This window comes from Atta colombica, unplaced genomic scaffold (assembly GCF_001594045.1).
Source record: "Atta colombica isolate Treedump-2 unplaced genomic scaffold, Acol1.0 scaffold219, whole genome shotgun sequence".
Classification (NCBI taxonomy): domain Eukaryota; kingdom Metazoa; phylum Arthropoda; class Insecta; order Hymenoptera; family Formicidae; genus Atta; species Atta colombica.
In genome coordinates this window covers 759,149-767,637 of record NW_017259315.1, presented here as the reverse complement: position 1 = coordinate 767,637, position 8,489 = coordinate 759,149, and the positions used below count along the sequence as shown (strand labels likewise).

General features: G+C 28.3%; 1 protein-coding gene across 1 annotated transcript in view; it reads left to right on the top strand.

Moving 5' to 3' along the window:
• LOC108687855 (microphthalmia-associated transcription factor) overlaps positions 1-8,489 on the top strand; it is a 102,053-nt gene that overhangs the window by 4,340 nt on the left and 89,224 nt on the right. The window lies entirely within an intron of this gene.

The following is an 8,489-nucleotide window of genomic DNA, read 5'->3' as shown; positions in this document are numbered from 1 at the left end:
CTTTCGGCAACATGAAAATAAAAGTGAACAAAAAAGATTGAAAAAAATAGATCGAAAAAATAAAAAAACTTCTCCAAGTAATTTTTCTGACTTTGCTGTTACACTTTGAACGGCGTGGATTGCGTTTCTTATAGTCGGGTTTTTAAATGACGTTTAAAGGTCGTTAGTCATGAATCTATCAACGAGACAGCGCATATAAAAGCATTTCGTTCATTCAAACAGATTCGCAAGCAATAGCAGTGACAAACGTTCGTAATTGGTAATCGTGATCTTCAAGGAAAACACGCACTCATCTCCTTTGATTAACGATCTGTGCATCTTGTAAACCGATATTAGATTCTCGAGTACCAACGATCTGCTTGGCTTTACGATGAAGCTACCGCGAATATCAACTTTCACAGTCTCTGAGAGTTTGCTCGGGGTGTTCAAATTGCATCCGAAAGTTCTCGCGCCTAATCAGTTTCATCCGCTAGGCGTTAATTGATTCCTATGGAGAAAGCAACATGAGTTTAAGCTAAAATTTAAATTGCGTATAGGCTGCACTGAATGATTGTCTAAACCCTTTTCTAATGTAAGTTAACTTTAATTTTGATTTAACTTATTTTTTATTTTTTTTTATATAGTTCTTAGAATTAGACGAGGATAAAGAGTAAATTAAACCGAGATTAAAGTTAATCTATATTGATAGAAATAGGCATAAATCTGCAGTGATGCGCAATTTGTCGGTTCATAGCCGAAAATACAAAATTATTTTTATGCAAGCGAAAATATTATGCAGTCCATAAAATTTTATCTTTTTAAAAATGGCTTTTTGAAAATGCTTCTTAAAAATGATATGCATCATTAGTTGAAGGAATGTTGCTAGAATTAGCCTTTACAAATTTTATTGTAAGACGAGAATATTATTTTGCATATTTACATAATAAAAAATCAAATAAATATTAATTTTGCATTATCGATTTTAATAATTGGCAATTTATTATTTACTATTTCGTTTATGATGTTGGTCGCGATGACGACACGATACAGTTTACGTGACACGGATGACATATTGATTGTCTTCAGATAACGTTATGAGTACATCAGTACGTGATACGCATCACTGTAAACGTATAATAATGATTTCCGGCTGGAAGAGGTTTAATCTTACATCAATGATCTTTCGCAAAATAATGGAATGCGCATTTAATTGTCATTAACAATAAATCATCAAGCATCGCGAGAACAATACATAATGAATGCTTTGTTACTCGGAAAATACAATTGTGTGAAAAAAAGGATCGAGTTGCAATACAAATACGTATTGCAAATATTAGATAATGTTAGACAAATGGGAGTTTAAAAAAAATAGAAAAAAGAAGGGAGAAAAAAAGAAGAGATACAGGATGACAAGAGGCATTAATAAGTCGTTTTAAGGATCATTATCTTCGGACGTCATCTCGCGAAGTCATATCTAGATAGGCTCAACCTTCGGTTTTATTGCGTCCATGTCTAGATTGCGGAAGGTAGGGGTTTCGAGACATCAATGATCTCCTCGATAGAGACAATCAGCAAAAGTAGAAGAGAAGTGTTATTTTGTAAGTACTTTTGAAGAATAACCTCCATTTACTCACGGAACTCCGACGGACGTGGAAATAGTTTGGGAGATAGATATATGTGTATTTTTGATATGTTTAGTTTGATGCATAGCCAGAAGAAGGAGGGAAAATTTTCGAAATATCTTCAAATTTCTGGGAGAACAAAAAAGAGAATATTTTATTATTTTTAAGTTATTATTTTTATAATTAGGCTAATTGAAAAGAAAGTTACATATACATATATTGTCAGATTAACTTTACCGATTCTTATATACCTGAATCTTATATACCTACGTTAACAATAAACCGAATGGCGAATATATCATTAGGCATCGTCAAAGAACAATGACATAATAAATGCTTTGTTATTCGAAACAATATAATCGTGCAAAACAAGATATCGAGTTGTATAAATATGTATTGTAGATATTAGATGATTTTGGATAAGCAGGAGTAGGAAAAAAATTTTTTGTTTAGTATTTTTATTTAAAACAGAGAAGTTGCAAACAGATAATTTGCGAGATTAAATAATTTTTATGTCGAGAAATGATATCTCCTAGTGCGATTATAAGTATCTAATATGTGTAATTCAAAGAAAACTTCAGAACATACATACACTCGTACGATCTCTCTGAATCTAACGTGTTAGATTTTATCCTATATTTTTATTTTCCTCGCGATCTCCATTTAGTGATTTCCAATTTTTTATAATAACCTAATATTTTTAGCAAAACTACATACATTTAATTTTTGCAATCAGTATTAATAATAATTTAAACATTACAAAAAATAATTAATTTTGTATGTATGTGAGAGAGAAAAATTAGACTTATATTTATCTTAATTTTATTCCGACTAATGATTTTAACTTTTTTTATTATTTAAGTGTTATTATTAAAGTGTCAGCTACTTTATATCTCAAAAAAATATATTCTGAACGAATTAATTTTTGCTTTCGTATAAAATATTTTTCATAAGTTTCTCGAGACAGAAGTACATAACACTTTGCGAAAGGTTCAATCATTTAATTAGTACGAGTTTAGTCATTACACAGAAATTACAATGTCCGGAATCTTTCTGGAACTGAGTGGAAACGCGAGCATTAAGAGTATTTGACTGTGTATAATTAAGATCTGCGTCCAATTGTAATATGGTCAGAATGCTCTTTACATACAATTTCTCTTTTCTTCTGAGTTCTATCATAAATATACAATTAATTTTTTATCTTTGTTTTCTCTTGATATCGATAAAAACTATTATCTGAAATAATAAGATATGACAAGTTATACTGACAAGAGAAAAATTTCTAGTTGAAAATGAATAAATTAGATCATATCAATCAAAATTCTGACCATCATGATTGGACATCTAGTTATCTCAACTAGAATTCTGATTGATATGATTAAAATTTACTGAATCGTTCATTTTCAATCAGAAATTTTTCTCAATGTAATAATAGTAATAGTATTAATAATAAATAATACAAATAGTGGTGATATTTTCATAATTCTCAGCTGTTTCTGCAAAAAGTGTTGTTAATAACATGATTTCTTTGATTGAAATTTATTGATTGATAGGATCTTAATTAAATCAACTGGACCAGAAAATTCTAATTGAAATAATCAGAATTCTGATTGATTTATTCAGAATTTTTTATGGTTTGTCCGTTTTTTTGACCAAACATTTTTTTTCAGTATAAAGGTTTACGAATGTTTCCGTAAACTGTGATGTATGAATATATATAATTAATCGCGATGTATTTTGTCGATAAAGTGCTCAATGAAAATATCTAAAAACTTATAGTTTTTAGATATAAGTAAATATTAGATATAAGTAAATATTTTAAATTAACTTATCTAGTTTTTTTTTCCATTTATCAAGGACATGTTCATCTATAAATCTCTTGCAGATTCTTCATCTCTAAGATAAATGAAGGAGAGTATAACTTTCATTTTTTCGCGATTGTTCGAGGATCATTTTATTTCTATATTTTCTCACGTATTTTTCTTCATGCAACCGAAGTTATTATAATAATGATGCTATTAAGAATATAGTGGAATAAAAAATAAAATTCTTGTTTACATTGTTACGAAATTGCTGTCAATTATGCTTCAATTATTTAAACACCGATTCAGAGTTGTTGATCCAATTTTAAATGATTGAAGCATAATTGATAGCGATTTTGTAACAATGTGAATAAGGATTTTATTCTTTATTCCAATATAGCAATTTTCTTCTTGAAAGTAGCATTATTATTATTATGATAACTTTCGGTTTCTATGTAAAAAAATACATTTAAAAAACGTAGAAATAAAGCGATTCCCGGACGGCTGCGAAGAAAAGTTGTACTTTCCTTTGTGTATACGGCTCATTTTAAACTTTTTTAGTTTTTAACTCTCTTCTGCATGAAGAAAATTATTAGAATTCTAAACTTTTTCAGTCTTTAACTTTTTTGCATGGAAAAACTATTAAACAGTAATCTTCTCATTAATCAAATTTATAATTTGATTTTTTTCTTTCCATTTATTCATAATACAGTATTATGAACGCTGCTTTGTCAATCTCGCACGATTTGATTATATTAACTGTGTTTACGGACTAACTCCACGTTACAGACGATTGGATACGATGAGTACTATGCCTGCGAATGTCGTGCGTCATCAGCGAACGCGATAATGATTTCGGTGTACCAGCTGTTTTGTTTTAGAGACATTCCATTTATGTCATACAGTTTTTTTCCTTCCGTTATGAACTCTCTGAATATATACAAATATTATTTATTTCATTGTATATTTATTACAATAACAATAATGATGTTGTTGATAATGATGTTAATAACGTGATGAATAATAATTCAAGGCAGCACAGTTATATTCAAAATACATAATAAACGTTGAGAATCGTATAATAAATGTATGAACTGAAAAATAAACGTTTAAACTTTGATGTTTTTAAAACTATTTAATAAACGTTATAAAAACGTTTTATAAGACTATAAGACTCTTATAACGTAAATTTAATGAGTTTTTTTACTATTATAAAATACGTTTTATATATGAGATATTTCGACGATTTAATAAACGTATATATTTAATGTTTTTATAACGTTTATACACCATAAAAATGTTTCGATTAAATGTTTTTTATACGTAAATAGTCTGCTTGGGAATGATAATAATAATAATAATAATGATAATAATAATAATAATAATTGCAAATAGTAAATTTGAATAAATATATTTATCTTAGTTCTCTTCCTGTCAGTTATATTTTCAGCAATTTAATTTTTTGCGATGTTATCAATTGATTAGGAATCAAGTAAATCATAGTGATACTATGGATTTTTGCGATCGGCACAAATGCGCAATACATTTATAGGGCAACATTATAGAAAAGTCTAAGTCTTAATCTCGGGCCACAACCTTGCTTTAAGAGGCCTTAAGTCGAAAATCACAAGTCGAAAGAGATTAAGTGACAATAACAAAATTTCTGTTTTTAGAGTTTTTGCGTAGTCTTTAGGTTTTAACCATTAGACTTAAGCGAATTGAGCAAAATCCAATTCTTACGGCCTAAAAGCATAAATTTTGTGATCGATATCATCACTTACAACTTAGAGCTTTCGGTTTATGGCCTCTTAAAGTAAGGTTGTGAACTTACTCTAAGTTTTAGAATAAATTTAAATTCTTTGGCGTTATCCTGCATTAAAACTTTCTATCTTGTCTGGCTAAAATAAGTAATTTATAGTCAATATTGGTATATTTGAAATCGTCTTAAGTACAATCTTAAGATGCCAATTACAAAACCAATTACAAAAGCGTATTAACATTTTAAGACTTAAGACATTATTTAAAATCCTCCAGCATCACCTCGAAATTTTCAATCATAGTTTACATTCTAGAAAAACAGCATACATTTTTTATGGTTCCGGACTACACAAAAATCTAAAAAATAAATTCTTCTACACTTGTGAAACCTTTAACAAGTTTTTTAATAATAAAAACTATATTTTATTTATTTTTTACATATTAAAATCTGAATAAGAATTTTGAGAAAAAAATGTAATGTCGAAACTGTGTCTTAAACTGTATCTTAAAAGCACAAATAAATGGTGCTGGAGGATTAAGATGATCTTGTAACAAGAAAGAACTATGAATATCGATCTAAATCAAATATCTATTTTGCTTTATGTATAACAAGTATATTTAGTTCAGTCATAAACAACAGATCTCATGTCTTTCCGCACAAAAGTGAGCATAACTCCGGACTGACAAAAGACAAGAGTGAATTCGTTGAGACAATGCCGGCGATACCGCAATGACTTCTTCCTTCTTTATATCTCTTTTTCTTTCACATATGGCATATGGATAGAAGAGACTGCCACGAATCCGGCGCAAACCGGCTCGATACTCGCATTAGCTGGTGCAATGACTGGAAATTCCGATAAGTGCGCCCGTCGTCGCTGTCGCTGCGCCGCATTGCACAGCGTCGTCGTTGTCATTGCCGCAAAACGCGATACTGGATTCCTCAGTCACGACGACGACGAATCGCGCTTTTTTTGTGCGATGATGATGATGTCTTGTTTCTTTTTCACTTTTCAAGTTATTTGCTCGCGCGACTAAACGCTTACCGCGGCAGCTGTTCTTCGTCGTATGTTACATAACGCATCTTCAACGGATGAGCTATGTCGCTGTATGTGATGCAAGACGTATCGTGCACCTGTGTATGCACACGACATCGTCAAGAGTTTCGTAGAGTTAGTTTAGAAATGACTTGGTGTTGGATAGAATATAAGTTAAACATAATAAAATAGACGTAACACGAATCACGTTTTTATTATGTTTAAATATAAATAAATTTTTAAAATAAAAATTTAAATTGAATCAATAGAAACAGAATTAAATTATGATGATTTTTTTTATTGCTGTTATATATTCTTTATTTTCTTTCAATTGGAGTCGATAACAAATCGAGTTATGCCTGTTTTATTATGTTTAAATATAAATATGGTAAATATAAATAATATAAATATAAATATAAATAAATTTTTAAATAAGAATAAATCTAAATTGAATAAATAGAAAGAAAATTAAATTATGGCGGTTTTTAATTGCGTGCTGGACCGTTATACTTATAGTCTCTATTTTCTTTCAATTGCAAAATGGGAATATTTTTCTATTCTATTAATATCAACTACTTATTTTTATATAGCACTATTTTATATTTTTTATTTTTTTAATATTAAAAATAATATTTAATTTCAATTTATAAACAAAAATTTTACAAATCAATAGTGAAGATTAATGTTGTTGATGCTAATCGGAGCTTAAATCTGTCTTCACGACGATGCGGTGTATATTTACAGCAGGACTTATGATCTAAATAGAGCATCGTTGAAGTTAGTTAAGCACGACACGTGGTAATAATAAATTTGAACTCGACTCGTGCGGGTATATACGATATTTGTTATCGCATTGAGAGAGGAAAATGACATATTTTTTCATCCGCTGTCGTAAAAGGAAAGAGAATAAGCGCGCAGCAAATGCGTCGGTGATTTCCCTAGTTCACATTTGCGAATGCTAATATGAACATAGAAATTATATCACTATTACAATTTTTCCGTCCGACAAAGAACATATTCTAAATTCAATATATTGTAAAATACAAAACGCGCGATACTATATGTATTCAGCTGTATCTAAACTGCCTCACGATTATTATCTTTCTTTTTATAATTTTTAATTCGTATTTCAAATTAAAGTAAGATAAACTCTAGAGCAGTAAAAAGACTGGATTAAAAAATTATATATTAATTATTTTATTATTTATATTTGAAATGCAGAATTCTATTATATCATTCTACAAAGCTTTAAATATTGAATTTATATTTATAAGGATATATTCCATTTACTTTTGCGCGACTGCAAAATATATATTTGTCAAGATATTTGTGTGATACTATCTTTAGTTTTTATATATTATTAGCTTCATTAAATTCTTATTGATTAAAAAAAAATTAATTTTTTATTATTAACTGTAATCACTTTTTATATGCAAAATTAATAATTTTTTAAAATTTTTACATTGTTGCTAAGGCTCAGAATTAGCAACAAATAGTTAAAATAATTTTGTAATTAAAAGCTGCGGATTATCACAAAAAATTAGAAGCGGCTAAATAGTAATCGTGAAATGAAGAAAAAATAAAAGAGATAAACTCTAACAAGTAGATCCAGACAGAAGGAATTGACCAAACATTTCATTGCATATTCATACTAGGTATTTAGTATTTAAAACAGTGTAAATATGTGTATGCTTAAAAGTTTATTGATGAATTATTGATTATCAATTAACTATTTAATTTCGAGTTAGATTATTGATTAATTTAGAAATTTAATTAAATTTATATATAGATACACACACACACACACACACACACACACACACACACACACAATACATGTATTAATATTGATATGATATATAATCGATTATTATATGTAAATATTAACATCCATTTATATTATATTTAGAATAATAAACGTAATGAGATAAATATTTTAATAATTAATTTTTCAATCTAAAATATTGAAGTTGCCATACGAATTTACACATGTAATAGTTATAAAGATTATTAAGAATGTTTAGGCTGTATATACAGTATCAGATAGTAGCTAAAAGTCGGACAAAAAAGCTAATATCAATCAACGTCATTTAAAACATTTTAATATGATATTATTCCGTAAATATTACATCTTGAAATCAAACTGCAAAAAACAAAACAAGTAATTTGGCTTATAATGGTTTTATAATGGTGTAGTAAAATAACGCTACAATTTTAGGTCAACTTTTAGATGAGCATAAGTAGATATTTATTATTATTTTATTATATATGTATAATATTCGATGTAATATTTA